The following is a 23,120-nucleotide window of genomic DNA, read 5'->3' as shown; positions in this document are numbered from 1 at the left end:
CCTTGGCCTTTTGAGCGCTAGAAGTCTGATAGTGTGAAGACCGATTTGTAACTGGCTTTTCTCCTCAGGCCTCTACACTTGGATCTGCGTTCTATCCACAATTTCAAAACAGAAACATCTAGGCAGCTATGAGCAATTGTTTTTGTCTGCAATGTTCCAGACAACATCACATCTGACTGTATCCTTTTGAATGGACTGATCTGTGAACTGAATTAACCAATTTATGAAATGTTTGACTAGTTTGGACAGCCTATGAAAAAAATACAAGAGAAATATTTTTCTAAAACCCTTGCTCTGTGTACAGGACGGACTGCACCTTGGCATCACCTAGTCCATTCTCAAAATGCCCACGAGGGAAGAACCCATACAACTCCTGAAAGCTGTATTTGGGGAAAAAGGAAAGTGGAGTTTACTGAGTGCTTCCCTCATGCTGGGACCCTTGTGGGCCCTTTCAATCAAGTCTCAGCAACACCCTCCACAGTGTGGCTCTCAACCTCAGGTGCCCATTGAATCACTGGAGGAGTTTAACGCCCTGGTGCCCGGATCCTGCCCTAGAGATTCTGATGTAGTTGGTCTGGGGGTGTGGGCTGGGTATCGAATACTTGAAAGCTGAAAACCTCCCCGGGTGACTCTAACGTGCAGACCAGGCTGAGAATCACTGCTCTGTCAAGTGAAATACATTTGTGGCTAAAAACAATCGGATGACCAGCCTGTGGCCAGATACAGTATGGCTAAGGGCAGCTGATGGAAGCAAGGTGGGCTGCTCTGACCTGGGTGCTGTCCCTGATGTCACCCCTCCAGTCACCCCCTGTTCACGGTCCTCCAGCCTTGATCACGGGCCAGAGGGAGTAAACCAGGTCCTACTGCTGCTCCGTACAGGCTCTCCCAGATCACTGCCATCATATTAATGTCGACAACTTTCTATCAACAAAATTGATCTCAGCCAGCTAATTTCCCGTTGGATCCTTGAGTACTGTGCCGTTGATTCCAGCCATGGAGGCTGTGAAGCTATGGTTCAAACAGGTTAAGGAAGTAGGCGGGTAAGAGGTGGACGTGTAATTCAAACCCACAACTAAAGTACCTTTGAAAGGGATTCTTCTGTTAATTCAGAAGGGTCTTGTATAATATAATCTAAAGAAAACAAGTACCAGCCATCCTTTCTACAGCCGTAGTTACAGTCCTTCACAGTTCTTTTCCATACTCGAGAGCTTTATTTCTTCTGGGCTTTTCTCATTGGCCCGGTTCTCCGGCCCTTTAATCACTTGCAGTGCGTTCCTCCAGAGCTCTCCTAGTTATACTTGCAAGGCTATGGTCAAACCTAGGTCTCTCTGACTCCATAATCTATGTGTTTCCACCTCGTAATCACTCTGTCCTTACAGCGATTTTCTAATGAGGTTTTAATTGGTTGAAAATTAGAAAATAAAAATGTAGTGGACCAGGAATTCTTCTGTAGTAGTACCCTTCGAGGGAGTCTAATGGTTTTCAAACACAAAAGAGGATGCTGGTTTCCTGTAGCAATAAAATGTGGATGTATATTCAGATGTTTTTCTTCTTCTTCATCGCTGGACGCAGCACCCGACTCATAATAGGAGCTCAATATAGCATAATACTTGCTGAATCCAAGGTTTAAGGACTAAGAATCTATTTCTTTTCTCACATCTCATGAAGGTAACCCAACTGTCATACATTTAGCTTCTGGCATATTCATGACTTTTTACAACCACGGTTCTTCTGACCCAACTTCCCCGCCATGTGCAGGAGGCCTGGCCCTCCCAGTCTCTCCACACCTCACACAAACGCAGCAGGGCAACCAGCAAGGGTAAGACTTCCCTTATCCCTGATCTGAGCCATCTGAGATGACACTACACATGGTCATCTAGCATTTCTTTGTTCAGCTGTCTTTAAGGTTTTAGTTCTTTTTCTGCGTGATCACAGACTATTGTTAGCTTTGCAAGAGGCGCTTTGCCTGTTCGGACAGGACTAAACATTCCGAACAAGAAACAAGACGAGGAGACAGGGAAAGGTCTCCTGCACATCTAGTCTCCTGTCCTGGAGACATTTAACCACCACATTACTTTCCCACACCTACCCCGAGATGGCTGGAAGACACAAATATTATGATTCCTCAATAATATAAATGCAAGGCAGTAAGACACATAGGATGTTTGTCCTCTTCCCATCATTCTTCTTAGACTTTTGACTCAAGATGGGTTTGGAAAATTGGATGGGTAACCCCAGACACAGCAGCATTTAAATAGGAAAGTAGTGTGTTTGTGGTAGGCAACCTCTGAGATGGTCCCCGTGATCCCCACCTTCGTGTGCTTAGTGCCCTACCCTTGGATGTGGGCTAGACTTCGTGAACAGAATATGGTACATCGAGATTAGGTTATTAAAAACCTGTGGCTTCCATCTCGGGTGCTGTTTCTTAGACCACCCGCCACGAGGAAGCCAGCTGTCATATCACGTGGCAGCACTGCGGAGAGGCCCACAGGGCGAGGGGCCTGGCCAACAATCACACTAGGGAGCTTAGAAGTAGATACCCCTCCTCACCCCACCCCAGATGAAACTTCAGATGAAACTGTGGTCACAGGTGATAGCCTGACTGGAAGCTCAGGAGAGACCTTGAGACAGAGGAACTCAGCTCAGCCACACCCAGATTCCTGTACGACAGTAACTATGAGATAAAAAATATTTGTTTTAAGCCTCTAAGTTTTGGGATAATTTATGGGACAGCAGTAAGTAATTAATATACTATATTAAAGCTACTAACCTCCAATTGCGTTTTCTGTCCCTTGTCCTTTGTGGTAAAGTACTGACACATTCACTTGTGACATTCGCCCCTTTTTCACTTTTATCACAGGTATGGTCATTTCTCCTGTTTGTCTGTAAATTTCTGGAGGATAGTAACTCACAGCTATTGACTTTTGAATTCCTCTAGATCCCAGAAATGAGTCTCACACGCAGCAAATGCTGAATGAACACCCGATTAGTCAATATGTGAATAAATCTTGCCTTTAAGGACCACGCTGCAGCTGGGTAACTGGATGTAAGAGAAGGCTTCCATTTGACCTGCAAATCATTCCCTTGATTCTTCACAATCTTAATATATTAATGACTGACTTTCAAGCATAATCTGCTGAGATTTCTCTTTCTATTGTAGAAAACACAATTAAGGCTTGAGTAACTGACATGGCTTCATTATTTCTTTATGATGGAGGGAAATTGTAACATATAATCATAAATCAAAGCGTAATCTCTATTTCTACTGTCAAAAAGCCACAGTTTATGTAAAAATGAGTAATCATTTGAAAGTACATAGGGAATGAGCTTGTGTTCATCAGCAATGCCTACAACTGTCACTAATAAGCAGCAAAACAGTACTGTCACCTAAAAATTTATTCCTATATTCTTGTCCTGTATTAGTCTGTTGTCGTTATCTTTGCATAGAAAAACGTGACTGGGAGAGGAAGAAGAGGGTCCTGAGACCGATGTGAGACGCAGAAGCCGTGGGCCTGGGATCCACAGATGTCACTTGTGTAAGAGAACACGCTGCTCTGGTGGTTACGCAAATTGATAGAAATCAGACTGAGTTTTGAAGGATTTGAAGAGAAACAGAGTTTTTGTTTTTGTTTTTTTCCTTTGCTTACTTTTTTTTTTGGTGGGCGGGGGTGAAATAGAAAAGGATAGCTTTATTACTTTGCCAGGAAAAAGGGGACACACAGGACTTCTGCCTCGAAAAACTACGTGTCCTAATCTGGGAGGATTTTTTTTTTTTCTTAATCTTTTTTTTTTTAACCTCTTTATTAGAGTATAAGTGCTTTACAATGTTGTGTTAGTTTCTGCTGTATAACAAAGTGAATCAGCTATAAGCATACGTATGGCCCCATATCCCCTCCCTCTTGCGTCTCCCTCCTACCCTCCCTATCCCACCCCTCTAGATGGTCACAAAGCACCGAGCTGATCTCCCTGTGCTATGTGGCTGTTTCCCACTAGCTATCTATTTTACATTTGGTAGTGTATATATGTCCATGCCACTCTCTCGCTTTGTCACAGCTTACCCTTCCCCCTCCCCATGTCCTCAAGTCCATTCTCTACGCCTGCGTCTTTATTCCTGTCCTGCCCCTAGGTTCTTCAGAACCCTCCACCTCACTACAAATAACTCAATTTCTAGAAACAGAGTTTTTAAAAATTGTTTATATTGAAGGACATTTAAAGGGTGCTCTTTTGCTGCCATTACAAAAGGAAGTAATAAGGGGAAGAAACTTTAAGTGAAGATGGTGAGAGGAAAGTGAAGACACGTACGTCACAGGGTCAGTATAGCAGTTGGCTTCTTTATCTTCATTTCTTCTCATATCAAGAAAAAAGCCCGTAGGACATTGTCATATATATGATTATATATATGCGTATATATATGATTATATACACATACATGATTTTGGACTAAATACTACTCACTAAAGGAGCTGGAAATGTCTATAACATTATCCAGGGTGAACTGGTTTAATTTGTCTTCTGATTCTCATCCTCTGGTCGACCGTCACTGTCAATGATTTTGTTATCTGACCCAAACCTGAGGGCAGTTCTGCTGGTGGCTTTAATTATTTTCTCATCAAAGCCACTTTGGACAGTTTCAGAAATTTCTTCTTTGCCTCCTAGGGCACCTTAAAAGACAAATCATGCTCCTCCCTCCATTCTTCAACAGAAATGGCAGGAAATTTGGTTTCTGCAACTCTAGTCAGGTTCTTCAGGCGCTGCGTGTGCATGGTGGGGACGGGGGTGTGAGGGCATATTCCCGAGTCTTCTCAAGTCCTGAACTCGACATGGTTGGCTCTTCCTGAGCTAAGAGTCTCCTATTCCAACCAGGCTGACTAGCAAGAAGGGACCCGATGACTCTTCGTCTCAATTGTTTCAAATTATCTTTACTTATCTGAGAATTAAATGAGTTTTTTGAGGGCTTAAAATGTCTCAATTTCATCAGTGTCACATGGCCTCTTATGACTGAAGGAAAGGGACAGTGTGCATTGGGTAAGCCGAGGCATCTGGTACAAAAGTTATAAAGGAATGAATATTGGACCACGGACTGGGGTTCTGGTTCTGGACAGTTGTTCTTGGCTCGACCATTATAACTTCCTGGATTTTGCCTTTTTTTTTTTAAATAAGAGAGGTTGTTACTTTCCCCTTTTCTTAACTGAGAACTACGGACAGGGGTCACAGTTTACAGAATGACAACTTAGTCGTGTAATTGCTTCCTCCTTCCTCAGTGTACAGAGAGGTGGGTTCTCATTTCCACGGTTGATCGGTGGATGCCAGAGCTTGAGAGAGAGCTGGTCCAGGACACAGCCCGCAGACCACCAGCACTTGCTGTGTTTCTTTTCTACTTTCCCTCACTGACTGGTCAAGGGATCTATGCGTAAGTCCACATGAGTTAGCATCCACCCAGCTGCCCCTTTCCGGTTGCCAGCCACAGGTCTGAGCGTTCCCTACTGTCTGGAGCCCTATGAAATTGTTTGTGACACAACGTTTCCCTGAATAATCTCCCTGCCCGATCTGGGGAGACCAAATGTGAATCTCCTAAGACGAGCATCTTCCAGGGAAGCAGGCTTGTCAGGGAAGCCGCTTCCGTGTCCGTGAGCTGACAGGAGGCTCTGCCACCGTCCTTCATGGCTGAGTGTAGCCTGAGAGTCGCCAGGCAGTTCTGGGCCTGGGGACCTGGAGCCCACTGTGATAGATCATTACTGCACCTGGGCCACTTCACTGCACCGGGTGGCCATATCCTTTATCAAATTCCATTTCACTGGGCTGGAAGACAGACACTGATTGTCAGGGACAGGGAGGGATGCTGGCCCACTTCTCCTGGCTGGCCTCAGTCCCACAGCACTGCAGGTCTTGGTCTCCGGTTTCTAGCCGGCTTTTCCATTTTGTGTTTTGGGTGTCAGTGTTATAGATTGGTGAGTGGTCCATTGACCAAGAGCTTGCAGAAACATTCTGACCTCACCCTGTTCCTAGATGGTTTGCATGTGACCCCGAGTCATGTCTTATCTCTGCTCTATTAATAAGACTGGAGTTGGTGGGTTCTAAAAAATTCTGTTTCTCAATTGAGGAGTAGATGCCTTTCTTCATCTTGCTGGGGGCTGGGACTTGTGGCTTAAAAAAATCACTTTTGAGTACGATGTAATTTTTGTTTTTATTTTTTTTAGAATCCTCCATATCAACATGGGAGACCCTGGATTTAAGAATGTTTTCTTCGAATAATTTAAATTTTTTTTTGCGGTACGCGGGCCTCTCACTGCTGCGGCCTCTCCCGTTGTGGAGCACAGGCTCCGGACGCGCAGGCTCAGCGGCCATGGCTCACGGGCCCGGCCGCCCTGCGGCATGTGGGATCTTCCCGGACCGGGGCCCGAACCCGTGTCCCCTGCATCGGCAGGCGGACTCTCAACCACTGCGCCACCAGGGAAGCCCAAGGAAGAATTTAATTTTAAAAACTCACCGAGTGCTTTTCCACTGCTCCAGGTACAAAACCAAATAATAATAATGACGAAATCAAAGATCGCACTTATGGAACATGTATTATGTACCAGGCCCCAAGCTGAGCACTTTGCATACATGACACTATTCAGTCCTCGCACGAATCTGCTGACAGAGGGTCAGTGATGAGCCTCACCTTCACATCAGGAAACTGAAGTGAGGGTGAGTGGGTCACCTGCCCCCAAATCCACAGCTCACCAGTGCTGGACGCAGGTTTCCGGTCCCAGTGGTCCTTCTCCAGGGCCTGGCCCCCGAACCACCACCCAGCACTCAAGAAACGTGCGGCCTCCTTGCGGACAGCACTCCAGAAACTTCCAGTCTCATGAAGGACGCAAACAACCGACTTTAGTAAGAGACAAAATTAAATAATTGTTGGAGAGTGGTGGAAGCAATGCTGTATGGGAGCACATGGGAGAAGAAGTTGGTTTTAGCTCAGATGCTGCTGACTGAGGCCTGAGCAGAGGACGGACCAGACGTGAAGGCCCAGAGGGGCAGTGCCTCGGGAACGCAGGGCTCGGCGAGCCGGGAGTGTGTGCCCCAAGCAGGACTAGGACAGCAGAACAGCCTGGAATGCAGTCTGGAACCGTCATGCGTGGGTCCAAACCGACAGTGTAGGTTTTACTCTGTAGACAACAGGCACTAACTTCGAATCTTAGAGACGGATGCCGTGAGCCACGCTGTGCTTAAGGAGGTACCTTTGACGTCAGTAGGAGGATTCAGGCTGGAGAGACGGAAGCAGGGCAGCCTGTCAGGGTCCAGGTGAGAGGTGGGAGGCGTCCCAGCAGAGCAGGGACGAGGGGCGATGGACAGGAGTAGAGACATGGGGCCGGCAGGCCCAGGGACGGCTCCCGCACGCGGGGAAGAGCCCTGGTTAGCAGTCTGGGTGGCAGAGGCTGGAGCAGCCAGGACAGGGTGACCCAGAGGAACTGGGAAGTGCTGCAGAGCTGGGGAGTCTGACCCCCGTGGCAGGCCCCGTCCGTGCACGTGTGACAGCCCTGAGGGCCACCTCTGCGGGAATACCCCGGGGAGCCCAGAGTGTGCACTCAGAGCCCAGGACGAGGTCCGGGCTGCGGTCACGGGCGCAGACGTGATGGGCAGAAGCCCCACCGTGGGTGGCCAGTCCAGGCAGGTGGCGGACCAAGGAGGCACAGGATCGTGAGCTCCTTCCCCTGTGAGCAGCAGAGGACCCGGGAGGGGAAACATCGGAGAGATGAAGCGACAAGGAGGGTGAATCCAGAGACCAGAGATGGGAGGAGAGGCCTTCAGGGAAGAGAGAGAACTTTTTCCATCTCCATTTCAAAAGGGCTTACTTATTTCTTCTTTTCTCCCCCCAAGGCAAACGATAGAGGGGAATCGACTTCCCACTGCAAACAAACATGAAGTGATTCTCCATCATCCCCCAGCTCCACTCAGACCACTCAACACGATTTATTTCAAACAGATGAAGATGTGTTTCAGGGTAGCTGGGAGCAGTCAGTTAAAGGGATTAAAGGCAGAAAAGCTACTGCAGCAAAAGTATTTAAGTTTTAGTTCCTGGACAGCTGTGCTTCCTCCGCTTCTAGGCAATCAGAATTCCCTCACCCAGCTCTTTCTGGCTGTTGGAACTGAATGGAAGATACTTCTTTTTCTCCTACAGGTTTTTTTTTTAAGCGATCCTAGGGTGACAGATTTCCATATTTTCAGTATTTATATTATGTATATGGTCGAAGCATAAGAGTGTTTTATTTGGTCTAAATTACCGTAGCATGCCTCTATCCCCAATCTATAGCTGAGCAAATCAAATTTAAAGGTTTTCCTAAAATTAAACACCATAGGTTAGGCAGCATCAAAAACATGTTTTGTCCCAACTGAAGGCTCTTGGTTTTTTTTTTTTTTTTTTTTTGCCATTCATCTCTTTTCTGCCTATCACCTGCTTTCTCCCTGTGCAAAAAGCCCATATGGAACATAATCAAACGAGACTCTTAGCTAAAATAGTTAACAAGAAGAATAAGCCTGTGCAGTGGTGTCCTTAGATACTTCTTAGGAGTTTCTCGAGCATCCACCGGCACCTGGCCTTCTTACCTATTCCTGCCAAAAGCCCTGGAAGAGAGCATTTTAAAACTCATTTTGCAAAAAGGGAAACTAAGTTTCAGAGAAACTGAGAGACTTCCCTGGTGACACAGGGAGTAAGTGGTGGAGCTGGGTTTTGAGCTCAGGTGCATTTGACCCAGAGACTCTCTGCTTCTTCTACGATGCTGCTTCTCCCAGCAGGAGCATAAACACCAGGAAGGCTCCAGGACACTCAGGCTGAGAGCTGATGATAATGGGACCCATAGGTGACACTGAAGCTCTTCTAGGTCAGCAGTTCTGAGGTGGGGTATTGAAAGTCACTTTAATGACCGCTACAACCCCGTAATCAGGTGCCTGGAGTTCCTTTCCCTCCCCCCATACGGTGATCATTTAAGGGAATCCGTATCAGCAGCACAGCTAGACTCCTGACCGTTTCCCCTTTTCCCTGAAGCCTCCTCCACCCTTCATAAGGACCCGAATACTCGCCACGTGAGGCTGACCCTACGCGGTCCTTTCTGACCATGGTCCCTGTGGGGAGGGTGTCACAGAGTGCCCCGTCCCTGCCTCCCAGCAGCCCTATGGCCTGGAGACTCTCCAGTTAGGCTGCTGCAGACACTGCAGGACCTCACGGGAGCCCCTGGGAGTGATGAGAGTGTTGCCAGGCCAGGGAGGCGAAGAGAAGGATCACTGTGCTTTGTCCTCCTTCCGGTTTCCCGGCTCAGGCTTTTGGACCTGGGCAACGCGCGTAAAAAGATGTGAACCTTTGTTTACTAAGAACTACTATGAACTGTTGGTACATTTCCAACAAAGAACTTATGGAATATTTCGGTCAATAATGCTTCCCTGTCTTCCTCCCATTCCTTCGATATTTGCTGACTTTCTGAAAGAGTAAAAGGAATTAATAATCAGAGTCCCATTCTTTCATTCATTCTCTCTTTTATTCCCTCAATAGACACTGAGTGATTCATACGTACCAGATATCACATTAGACGCTATGTTCCCCACTGTACCTTCTCAACAATCTGTAGGTACTATTGTTCCCACTTTACAGCTTGGGCAAATTAGCCTCAGAAGCATTAAATCATTTGCCCCAAATCACAATGCTCATAAAAGATAGGGCTGGGGGCTTCCCTGGTGGCGCAGTGGTTGAGAGTCCGCGTGCCGATGCAGGGGACACGGGTTCGTGCCCCGGTCCGGGAAGATCCCACATGCCGCGGAGCGGCTGGGCCCGTGAGCCATGGCCGCTGAGCCTGCGCATCCGGAGCCTGTGCTCCGCAACGGAGAGGCCGCAGCGGTGAGAGGCCCGCGTACTACAAAAAAAAAAAAAAAAAAAAGATAGGGCTGGGATCAAATGCTTGTCAGCACACACGCTGACAAAAGTTCCCTGGCAGGTGAGACCTTAGTTCAGGGGTCAGACAGACCTGGGTCTTTATGCATATAGAGATCTGGGTCTCTATATTATGTATGTATATATTAAATATATACATATATTTAATATATATTATATACGTGAAAGCTCTATGATCACGGGCAAGGTACCTAACTTTTCTGAGGCTCAGTCTCACCTGTGCACTGAGATGGGAACAGCATCTACCTCACCCAGAGAGGTGCTGGGAAGGCTGAACGATGCCCGTGCACCCTGAGTCCTGTGTCTGTACAGGCGATGCTCATAGGCGACTCTTGTTTTTACCATTATTTCTGATACTAACTCCAGAGGCTGGAAGAAAAGATTCCATCAGAGAAGCACTTGATTGTCTTCATTACAGTACTGGTTACATATATTTTACAAGTCTTATTACTGTCAAGTCACTCTTGTCCAAAGGCCATGTCTCCAACCAGATGTCCTACACCCAGAGGCTAAGGCTGAGGACACATCTCATTGCTGAGTCCAAGGTCAACAGATCGACTGCAAATTAGTGAAAACTGTAAAATCCACGTGTGTTTTAAGGGTGGTTCAGCATCACATGGCCTTGCCGTGGGGTCTAGATGCTGCTCCGTCCTTCACACAAACGGAAGGTTTTAGAAAGGACCCCGGCACCGAATCACGGAGGCCAGTTTCCACTGGGCGTTGTCCCCCTTTAACAGAGGCCCTCAGAACACACCTTTTAAGAGGCAGCAGTGAAATTATGATTATAAAACTACCCCATTTGGGGTAAGTCTCACCCTTCTTGGACTCAGAGTGTGCTTCTGAATGAACCTCCTTGTCCAAACACCCTGGAGGTGACCATATTCCAAAATTAAAAGATTAGGGGAATTGAAAGGCAGCAGGAGTGTATGTACCATCCTGTGTACTCCTCACTGGCTCATCAGGGCCTCTGGGTCTTTCTCAGAGTCAAGCGCCATTCAAATCCCTAGTTGTAATGTTTCTCTATCTCATCTTGTTGCTTTAGAACCGATAGCATCTTGGAAGCACAGCGGTGATAACATGCTGGCATCTCTCAGCTCTCCTCACCATAAAAGAGGTGATGGGAGTTTTGAAGTTTCACGAAGCAAACAATAAAGCCAGCTAGCTATGCTTTCCTGATGACAGTTGGCATCATGACGGTCATTTAAGCTTCTTTTAGGGAGCAACTCCCGAAATGTGGGCAGCGGCTTTACTGTCGGCTGTTATTAGAGTGCCTCGCCCTTCCTCCTGCCCACTCTCCACTTGCCCATCCAGGCTGTCATGCCTAATTCTTGGCTACACATGTCTAATCTGACCATTACAATTCCGATGGCTTGACTTCAAAAGAGGCGAGGTTTTCTCCTCTGGTCCAAAGAGTATTAGGAGAACCAGCACATCAATGATGTTTCAGGCAAACAGGTCTTCAAGCTCACGACGCGGAGAAGCACTTTAAAAGAAACGTCTAAATCACCTGGTGCACGAAGGCATCAAAGTCTTGCACGAATTGTAACAGACACTTTTTTCGTTGCGGAGAGACAGAGGTTTTGCAAAGATGTCAAATCGCATAGAGCCGCAGCACAACACGGCTTCAAAGATGTAATCTGCGCTGTCTGTTTGTGAGGCAGGAAGGCAAGTAGGCATTAATCCACCCTTGAGAGAAGCGGGTCCAGACAACGTTATGCCTCTGCCGTGATGGGCAGGTGAATGTCTCACCAGAGTTACTGTTCTCTCTGCCCCTGGATATCGACTGTCTTCTTCTCGTCTGCAAGGCGGCCAGCAGGAAAGGCAGGAATCAAGAGCTGTATATACTAAGGCTGTGAGACACGAGTGTGCTGAGCAAGGGCCGTGCAGGCTCGTGCAGCGTGGCTCCGGTCACGTATTGATCACAAAAGTTAAAGCAACCACGATAGGACGAGGAAGACAAGCGGACGCGAGGGCAGTTTTGTAGTTAGCACGGAAGTGGCCGTTTACTTGATCTTTCTTCAGACTGGGAGCTCTTGGGAAATGACTCTACCCCAGCCTCCAAACACACGAGACACAAGACACCAGGTTTGCTGCCCATGTTGGTAGCTAAAGATGACTTCAGGTTACCTTTTCTGGTCCCTAATCATGGAAGGAAGGTATTATAGATACCGATGTAAATACCTATCTATTACCTATCTATGTCTATTTATGTATCTATCACCTATCTATCTACCTATCACCCATTTCTACACACACGCACACACATTGTTTAGCCTTCCTAATGTTAACAGGTACCAATAGAAACAGAGTCAATATTTTGAAATAATATAAGGATATTATAAAACAGGTTTTAAGGTAATCAAATACATATATACATATATAAACACAGACATATATATCTGTGTTCATATATAGACACACCTTCTCTTCCAGAAACTACTCCTGGGACTGCTCTCGGGTTTACTCTTTCTCCAAGACTGTAGCCAACTGGTTGAGGGCATAAATGGGCCCTGGAAGGGTGAGCAATGAAGGCTGATTGTTCGTCAAGCTGGGAGGGGGCAGCCGGCTCTGTTTAGGGCATTCTGTGAACTTCTGAGCTGTGATCCTTCTCAGGTCTCGGCAGTGATCACCTTATAGCTCTTCACTGGGGAAAACCCAGAGCTTCTGACTAAATGCGGGTTCTTACTGCCTGTTTATTGAATGAAGGCGGGTGAGAGGAAGGGGAAGAAAAAGAGAGAGAAGAAAGTTGGTGGGGAAAGGCTGACAGAGTCTGCTTTGAGCCCTCAGGAGATCGATGGTGTTACGCTGTCTCGAAAAGCAACTGGCTTCCCGTGGTTTTGCTTATAATGGACGCTCGGTACAGACTTGACTGATTAATACATGGTAATGAGACAAATAGAAATACGACCCTTTAGGTACTTCATTGCTGGCCATAAGGTGACAGCTGACTGCCAGAAGGCTAAGGCTTGTCTGTAAGAGGACGACATTTTTCTAAAGTGAGTCTATGTATTTGTCCTTCACTGGCACTCGTTCATAGTGTGAATAAGTTACTTCTAATGGACTTATCTTACTTAAATTATCAATTGTTCCCACACAAGTAGCCTAGCTATTAAGTGAGAAAATGTTAAAAAATTGGGAAAACTATGGAAAAGCCCAAGTAATAGGTAAGAGATCATTTTGGACCCTAAAGGTGAAATGTGCGAAGTTAATGGAAACCGTAGTTCAAAAAAGATGTCCATAGAAATCTTCAAATGCTCAAAGCTGACATGAAACGTTATTTTAAAAAATCAACAAAATGTATTTACTGATAAAGTGAACATAAGTACATAAGATCCTATTATAGAAATGGTGTTAGCTATATTCTGTAGGTACGCCATATGGCGTCAGGTGAGGCAACCAGCAAAGCAGAACCTCACTGTCTGAGAAGCCTCTTGCTGCCAACACAGCGTCTAGGATGGGAGCCAAGCCCCGGCCGGCCCTTGCCCTTGCTGGCGCTGATTTATGATGCCCCTGACCTTGAGCTGAGCTGGCAATAACACCTATCTCTTTCTTTATAATAATCACTTCCTGGTTGCCCCTACAGCGTATTGCAAATTTAGAGCACCCTTCTTTCCTACACTTAATTCTGTAAATTTTGTTTACATTCTCCAAAACTCACACCTACTCTCAAAGGAAAAAAATATATACTATTTGTCGTATTAAGGACATTCAAAAGAATGGCCACCAGCCATGATGGCGATTCTCAGAGTAGTCCCTGGCGTATTTCCAGCCATGAGGATAATTCACTAAGCTTACCCACGGAATCTGTTTAGGAGGTGATAATAATTATTTGAAACGTGTAAGTTGGATATATTTGCTGAAGAATAAGGCTTACTACCTTATCAACACACCTCGTGTGGGCTGAGGGATGTGTTCAGAGGCACCTTGCACTCACTCTCTGCTATTGGCTTCGACTGAGTTTCTTCACAGCCTGTATTTACTGTCCTTGTGCCTAATTCCCTGTTTACTGATTCGTAGGTAAATGTCTCCAAGGTGTTTCGCCACCTCCCTATTTTCAAGGATTCTTCTCCTCCAGTCAGAAGAAATTTAACTCCTTTAGTCATTCTGTCCAACGATTTAGTTAAAAACAAAGTAAAAAGCCCAGAGTCCTCACCTGGAATTGCCATTTCTCATCCTATCTTTGGCTATTATTTTCTCCCTTGGTACAAATATTTCAGTAGCTAAATGGTAAGTTACAAGGCTACTATTTCTAGGACTTTTTTGCTCCGATCCTGCAGCCATTCTTACTCCAACCATGACCTGACAAGTTAAACACAGCCAATGAAGTAATATAAAATAACACACTTGATATCTTACCCAGTTTTCCCAAGGTACACTTCCTTGTTCCCCAGAGAAGTGGAAAAGTATTTTCCCTGAATGGTTTTTCTGCCTGAAGATCTGACTCCAAGTGGCTATTCCAAGCTTAGCCTACAACTTCCCATCAACAATCCCACTGGTCACCTCCAGGCATGGAGAGCAAGTTGCTGTTCCCGAAACACGCCCTCCTGCCCTGTGCTCTGACATATGCCATTTCTCCTCTTGAAAAGTTCTCCCCTGCGATGTTGCACTTTCTACAGCATGTCCTCAAATGATGCGGGAACACCAGTGACGATTCACAAGGGAGACGTGTGGTATAGGCTCAGGATTCTAATTCGACTCCTCCCTTCACTAAATGTACATTAAAATATAAGACAGAATGGGAGACAATTAATGGTGAATACGGTTTGTAGTATAGAGGAGTGGGTATGTGTGCTATTTCTGCAGTCACATTGTCTACATTTGAATCGTGGTTCTGTCCTTTTTTCTTCCCATGACCTCAGACAAGTTATTTTTCTGCAGCTCTGTTTCCTTTTAAGTGACATTGGGATAATAAAGTACCTGCCCAATCTTCTCATCACACTTTTTTTTTAACATCTGTATTGGAGTATAATAGCTTTACAATGGTGTGTTAGTTTCCGCTTTATAACAAAGTGAATCAGCTATATGTATACATATATCCTCAAATCCCCTCCCTCTTGTGTCTCCCTCCCACCCTCCCTATCCCACCCCTCTAGGTGGTCACAAAGCACCGAGCTGATCTCCCTGTGCTATGCGGCTGCTTCCCACTAGCTATCTGTTTTACATTTGGTAGTGTATATATGTCCACGCCACTCTCTCACTTCGTCCCAGGTTCCCCTTCCCCCTCCCCGTGTCCTCAAGTACATTCTCTACGTCTGCGTCTTTATTCCTGTCCTGCCCCTAGGTTCTTCAGAACCTTTTTTTTTTTTTTAGATTCCATATATGTGTGTTAGCATATGGTATTTTTTTTTCTCTTTCTGACTTACTTCACTCTATATGACAGACTCTAGGTCCATCCACCTCACTACAAATAACTCAGTTCGTTTCTTTTATGGCTGAGTAATATTCCATTGCATATATGTCCCACATCTTCTTTATCCATTCATCTGTTGATGGACACTTATGTTGCTTCCATGTCCTGGCTATTGTAAATAGAGCTGCAATGAACACTGTGGTACATGACTCGTTTTGAATTATGCTTTTCTCAGGGTATATGCCCAGTAGTGGGATTGCTGGGTCATATGGTAGTTCTATTTTTAGTCCTTTAAGAACCCTCCATACTGTTCTCCATAGTGGCTGTATCAATTTACATTCCCACCAACAGTGCAAGAGGGCTCCCTTTTCTCCACACCCTCTCCAGCATTTATTGTTTGTAGATTTTTTGATGATGGCCATTCTGACCAGTGTGAGGTGATACCTCATTGTAGTTTTGATTTGCATTTCTATAATGATTAGTGATGTTGAGCACCCTTTCATGTGTTTGTTGGCAATCTGTATATCTTCTTTGGAGAAATGTCTGTTTAGGTCTTCTGCCCATTTTTGGATTGGGTTGTTTGTTTTTTTGATATTGAGCTGCATGAGTTGCTTGTATGTTTTGGAGATTAATCCTTTGTCAGTTGCTTCTTTTGCAAAAATTTTCTCCCATTCTGAGGGTTGTCTTTTCGTCTTTTTTATGGTTTCCTTTGTTGTGCAAAAGATTTTAAGTTTCATTAGGTCCCATTTGTTTATTTTTGTTTTTATTTCCATTTCTTTAGGAGGTGGGCCAAAAAGGATCTTGCTGTGATTTATGTCATAGACTGTTCTGCCTTCTGCCTATGTTTTCTTCTAAGAGTTTTATCATGTCTGACCTTACATTTAGGTCTCTAATCCATTTTGAGTTTATTTTTGTGTATGGTGTTAGGGAGTGTTCTAATTTTATTCTTTTACATGTAGCTGTCCAGTTTTCCCAGCACCACTTATTGAAGAAGCTGTCTTTTCTCCAATGTATATCCTTGCCTCCTTTATCAAAGATAAGGTGACCGTATGTGCATGGGTTTATCTCTGGACTTTCTATCCTGTTCCATTGATCTATATTTCTGTTTTTGTGCCAGTACCATACTGTCTTGATTACTGTAGCTTTGTAGTATAGTCTGAAGTCAGGGAGCCTGATTCCTCCAGCTCCGTTTTTCTTTCTCAAGACTGCTTTGGCTACTCGGGGTCTTTTGTGTTTCCATACAAATTGTGAAATATTTTGTTCTAGTTCTGTGAAAAATGCCAGTGGTAGTTTGATAGGGATTGCAATGAATCTGTAGATTGCTTTGGGTAGTATAGTCATTTTCACAATGTTGATTTTTCCAATCCAAGAACATGGTATATCTCTCCATCTGTTTGTATCATCTTTAATTTCTTTCATCAGTGTCTTATAGTGTTCTGCATACAGGTCTTTTGTCCCCTTAGGTAGGTTAGTTCCTAGGTATTTTATTCTTTTTGCTGCAGTGGTAAATGGGAGTGTTTCCTTAAGTTCTCTTTCAGATTTTTCAGCATTAGTGTATAGGAATGCAAGAGATTTCTGTGCATTAATTTTGTATCTTGCTACTTTACTAAATTCATTAATTAGCTCTAGGAGTTTTCTGGTAGATTCTCTATGTATAGTATCATGGCATCTGTAAACAGTGACAGCTTTACTTCTTCTTTTCCTATTTGAATTCCTTTTATTTCTTTTTCTTCTCTGACTGCTGTGGCTAAAACTTCCAAAACTATGTTGAATAATAGTGGTGAGAAAGGGCAACCTTGTCTTGTTCCTGATCTTAGAGGAAATGGTTTCAGTTTGTCACCATTGAGAATGATGTTGGCTGTGTGTTTGTCATATATGGCCTTTATTATGTTGATGTAGGTTCCCTCTATGCTTACTTTCTGGAGGGTTTTTATCATAAGTGGGTGTTGAATTTTGTTGAAGCTTTTTCTGCATCTATTGAGATGATCACATGGTTTTTCTCCTTCAATTTGTTAATATGGTGTATCACGTTGATTGATTTGCATATATTGAAGAATCCTTGCATTCCTGGGATAAAGTCCACTTGATCATGGTGTATGATCCTTTTAATGTGCTGTTGGATTCTGTTTGCTAGTATTTTGTTGAGGATTTTTGCATCTATATTCATTAATGATATTGGACTCTAGTTTTCTTTCTTTGTGACAACTTTGTCTGGTTGGTATCAGGGTGATGGTGGCCTTGTAGAATGAGTTTGGGAGTGGTCCTCCATCCGCTATATTTTGGAAGAGTTTGAGAAGGATAGGTGTTAGCTATTCTCTAAATGTTTGATAGAATTTGCCTGTGAAGCCATCTGGTCCTGGGCTTTCATTTGTTGGAAGATTTTTAATCACAGTCTCAATTTTGGTGCTTGTGACTGGTCTGTTTATATTTTCTATTTCTTCCTGGTTCAGTCTTGGAATGTTGTGCTTTTCTAAGAATCTGTCCATTTCTTCCAGGTTGTCCATTTTATTGGCATATAGTTGCTTGTGGTAATCTTTCATGATCCTTTGTATTTCTGCAGTGTCAGTTGTTACTCTCCCTTTTCATTTCTAATTCTATTGATTTAAGACTTCTCCCTTTTTTTCTTGATGAGTCTGGCTAATGATTTATCAACTTTGTTTATCTTCTCAGAGAACCAGCTTTTAGTTTTATTGATCTTTGCTATTGTTTCCTTTCTTTCTTTTTCATTTATTTCTGATCTGATCTTTATGATTTCTTTCCTTCTGCTAATTTTGGAGCTTTTTTGTTCTTCTTTCTCTAATTGCTTTAGGTGTAAGGTTAGGTTGTCTATTTGAGATGTTTCTTGTTTCTTAAGGTACGCTTGTATAGCTATAAACTTGCCTCTTAGAACTGCTTTTGCTGCATCCCATAGGTTTTGGGTCATTGTGTTTTCATTGTCATTTGTTTCTAGGTTGTTTTTGATTTCCCCTTTGATTTCTTCAGTGATCTCTTGGTTATTAAGTAGTGTATTGTTTAGCCTCCATGTGTTTGTATTTTTTACAGATTTTTTTCCTGTAATTGATATCTAGTCTCATAGTGTTGTGGTCGGAAAAGATACTTGATATGATTTCAATTTTCTTAAATTTACCAAGGCTTGATTTGTGACCCAAGATATGATCTATCCTGGAGAGTGTTCCATGAGCACTTGAGAAGAAAGTGTATTCTGTTGTTTTGGGATGGAATGGCCTATAAATATCAATTAAGTCCACCTTGTTTAATGTATCATTTAAAGCTTGTGTTTCCTTATTTATTTTCATTTTGGATGTCTGTCCATTGGTGAAAGTGGAGTGTTAAAGCCCCCTACTATTATTGTGTTACTGTCGATTTCCCCTTTTATGGCTGTTAGCATTTGCCTTATGTATTCAGGTGCTCCTATGTTGGTGCATAAATATTTACAACTGTTATATCTTCTTCTTGGATTGATCCCTTGATCATTATGTAGTGTCCTTCTTTGTCTCTTATAATAGTCTTTATTTTAAAGTCTATTTTGTCTGATATGAGAATTGCTACTCCAGCTTTCTTTTGATTTCCATTTGCATGGAATATCTTTTTCCATCCCCTCACTTTCAGTCTGTATGTGTGCCTAGGTCTGAAGTGGGTCTCTTGTAGACAGCATATATACGGGTCTTGTTTTTCATTCAGCCAGTGTATGTCTTTTGCTTGGAGTGTTTAATCCATTTACATTTAAGGTAATTATTGATATGTATGTCCCTACTACCATTTTCTTAATTGTTTTGGGTTTGTTATTGTAGGTCTTTTCCTTCTCTTGTGTTTCCTGCCTAGAGAAGTTCCTTTAGCACTTGTTGTAAAGCTGGTTTGGTGGTGCTGAATTCTCTTAGCTTCTGCTTGTCTGTAAAGGTTTTAATTTCTCTGTTGAATCTGAATGAGATTCTTTCTGGGTAGAGGATTCTTGGTTGTAGGTTTTTCCCTTTCATCACTTTAAATATGTCCTGCCACTCTCTCCTGGCTTGCAGTTTCTGCTGAAAGATCAGCTGTTAACCTTATGGGGATTCCCTTGTATGTTACTTGTTGTTTTTCACTTGTTGCTTTTAATATTTTTTCTTTGGATTTAATTTTTGATAGTTTGATTAATATGTGTCTTGGCATGTTTCTCCTTGGATTTATCCTGTATGGGATAAATCTCTGTGCTTCCTGAACTTGATTGACTATTTCCTTTCCCATATTAGGGAAGTTTTCAACTATAATCTCTTCAAATATTTTCCCAGTCCCATTTTTTTTTCTCTTCTTCCTCTGGGACCCCTATAATTCGAATGTTGGTGTATTTAATGTTGTGCCATAGGTCTCTAAGACTGTCCTCAATTCTTTTGTTTTGTTGTTGCGGTACGCAGGCCTCTCACTGTTGTGGCCTCTCCTGTCGCAGAGCACAGGCTCCGGATGCACAGGCTCAGTGTCCATGGCTCATGGGCCCAGTGCTCCGCAGCATGTGGGATCTTCCCGGACCAGGGCACAAACCCGTGTCCCCTGAGTTGGCAGGCGGACTCTCAACCACTGCGCCACCAGGGAAGCCCCCACATCCTTTGATAATGTAAATTTATAAGAATAATGAGCTCCTTTGGGGGATTCTTTGTTTCTCTGAACTCATTGGACTGTACTTGTTTTATTTATTTATTTATTTATTTTTGGCTGTGTTGGGTCTTCGTTTCTGTGAGGGCTTTCTCTAGTTGCGGTGAGAGGAGGCCAGTCTTCATTACGGTGCGTGGGCCTCTCACTACCGTGGCCTCTCTTGTTGCAGAGCACAAGCTCCAGACGTGCAGGCTCAGTAGTTGTGGCTCATGGGCCCAGTTGCTCCACGGCATGTGGTATCCTCCCAGATCAGGGCTCGAACCCATGTCCCCTGCATTAGCAGGCAGAATCTCAACTACTGCACTACCAGGGAAGCCCCTGTACTCATTTTAATGTAGTATTGTTTTGAAACCAGAAAACAGCAACAAAACTAGACCTCCGCCCTTTTCAAGCCCTCACACTGCTTACGGGGACCAACAAAAACAGTTACACTCAAACATTGTCAGTTTTAATTTCTATTCCCCGATGAAGATGAAAGCTGATTGGTACTATGGCAACATGTTGCCTGGAGCATTCAATAGGTATTACTTGTGCACAATCTCGCTCACAAATTCTCTTTATAAGTGTTAGGAGAGGTGAGATCTTCTCCTAGAATGCACTAAATTAAAAAAAGGCTGAAGAAAATCCAATTAGTATTTCCAGAAGTACCTTTCTGGGGTCTGATAATATCAGATTACTGTTTCACATTTCCCCCCCTGTATTCACTAGATGCAGGCAAAGCATTAGACATCCTGACAAGCATCAAGTAAGTGGAGAATTGAGGCACCACTGGGGCATGGAGGCGCAATGAACTTATGGAGTTCTGGTGTTTTTCTTTGACTTTTGATATTTCAGTTTGTTGATTTTTTCTATCCTTCCTTCCTTCCTTCCTTCTTTCCTTCCTTCCTTCCTTCCTTCCTTCCTTCCTTCCAGGAAGAAGCAGTGATGTAGTATTCCTAATTCCCTGAATTGGTAGTACAGTCTTGGTGGTAAGGTTGATATCTTAGTTATAAATGATCTGTTTTCTCATTGTTTGTACCAAGACATCAGAGTTAACTATTCCCCATGTGATGTAAGAGGATGCTTCTTGAGTACCTGCCATATACTGGGTCTGATTCAGGGCATTTGTCCTTCACAATGTCTCAGCAAATTCTTCCAGGTGCCTTTCTTATGAGGTAGGGATTGCTTTCCCCACTCCTCTGATGAAGAAATAGATGCAGACAAGTAGCGAAATGAGCCGCAGCTCAAAGTTATTAGGTGGTGGAGCCAAGATCACAACACAGTCTGTTGAATCTGAACTCTCTCTCCATTCTGTTCCTTGAGGAGGCAGCCTGCATCTCTCTCTCTCATCCTCTGGGTGGTGGTGGAGGTTGGGGACAAGTGTCATTGTCATTAGGCATTATGACTTTCAAATATTGTGTTATAACTTGAGAAGCAGTCTGTCATGCCCTTTACCTTAAATACCATTTGCATTAGCACCCCCCAAAATGAAATAGTAAGGTACACATCTAACAAAATATGTACAATATCTATATGAAGAAAGCTATAAAACTCTAATGAAAGAAATCAAAGAACTAAATAAATGGAAAGGTATGCCATGTTCATGGAAGAAAAAAAAGAAGACCCAATATTGGCACTTGATCTCTAGATTCAATTCAATCCCAATCAAAATCCCAGCAAGTAATTTTGTGGATATTGATAAACTAATTCTAAAGTTCATGTGGAGAGGCAAAAGACCCAGTACAACCAATGTAATACTGAAGGAGAAGAACAAAGTTGGAGGACTGACCCTACCCAACTTGAAGATTTTCTATAAAGCCCCAGTAATCAAGAAGTGTGATACTGGTGAAAAACTGACAAACAGATCAATAGAACAGAATGGAGGGTCTAGAATAGGCCCATATAAATGCAGTCAATTGATGTTTGACAAAGGAGCAAAGGCAACAGAGAAAAGATAGTCTTTCCAACAAGTAGTCCTGGAACAACTAGACATCCACGTGCAACAAAAATGGAATCTAGACACAAACCGTATAAACTTCATAAAACTTAACTTAAAATGGATCACACTAAATGCAAAATGCAACACTATAAAACCCCTAGCAGATAACATAGGAGAGAATTTAGATGACCTTGAGTATAGTGATGACTTTTTAGAAGCAACACCAAAGGCATGAGCCATAGAATAAATAATGGATAAGCTGAAATTCATTAAAATGAAAAACTCCTGCTCTGTAAAAAACACCATCAAGAAAGCAAAATGAGGGCTTCCCTGGTGGCGCAGTGGTTGAGAGTCCACCTGACGATGCAGGGGACGCGGGTTCGTGTCCCGGTCCAGGAAGATCCCAAATGCCGCGGAGCGGCTGGGCCCGTGAGCCATGGCCGCTGAGCCTGTGCGTCCGGAGCAACGGGAGAGGCCACAACAGTGAGAGGCCCGCGTACCGCAAAAAAAAAAAAAAAAAAAAAGGAAAACAAAATGACAAGCCACAGACTGAGAGAAAGTATTTGCAAAAGACAACTGATAAAGGATTATTATTCAAAATATACAAAGAACCCTTAAAACTCAACAATAAAAAATACAACAACCCAACTCAAAAAATGGGTGGAAGACCTTAACAGACACCTCACCAAAGAAGAAATACAGATGGCAAAAAAGCATATAAAAAGATGTGCCAGATCATGTGTTGTTGGGAGCCAAGAAGTTTTCGCCATTAGAAGATGGCCGACACCCTGCTTCTCTTCCTGATTTATGAGATAGAAGTTCGCGCCTAAAATGAAAGCCCGCGCACGCAGCACCAATGATGATTAGCCAAGTACTTCCCTCATTCTGAATCCCGCCTCCCTTTCTCTGCAGTGTATAAATACAGCTACCGCAGCAATAAAAGTTTGAGGCTTGATCAGGATTCTGTCTTGCCTCCATTCTTTCGCGTCTCCTGCCCTTCCCCCTTTTTTCAACCCCCACAGGTTCCTCCTCGGACTCACAAGGATTTGTCCTGCTGGTCGGGACTCCCGGGGACGCCCGGGGCCGTACACAATGTGTCATCAAGAAAATGCAAACTAAAACAGCAGTGAGATACCACTATACACCTACGAAAATGGCCAAAATCCAAAACACTGATGACATCAAATGCTGGTGAGGAATTGTCATCCATTGCTGGTGGGAATGCGAGACGGTACAGCCACCCTGGAAGACAGCTTGGTGGTTTCTTACAAAACTAAACATACTTTTATCATATAATCCTTGATATC

At 43.8% G+C, this 23,120-nt stretch overlaps 1 protein-coding gene across 1 annotated transcript in view; it reads right to left on the bottom strand.

The window, feature by feature from the left end:
• XKR4 (XK related 4) overlaps positions 1 to 23,120 on the bottom strand; it is a 320,227-nt gene that overhangs the window by 67,566 nt on the left and 229,541 nt on the right. The gene's annotated exons all lie outside the window — the stretch shown is intronic.

Source organism: Lagenorhynchus albirostris, chromosome 17, assembly GCF_949774975.1.
Source record: "Lagenorhynchus albirostris chromosome 17, mLagAlb1.1, whole genome shotgun sequence".
NCBI classification, from domain to species: Eukaryota; Metazoa; Chordata; class Mammalia; order Artiodactyla; family Delphinidae; genus Lagenorhynchus; species Lagenorhynchus albirostris.
Note: the sequence above shows the minus strand (reverse complement) of the source record. Positions and strands in the feature narration are given on the sequence as shown.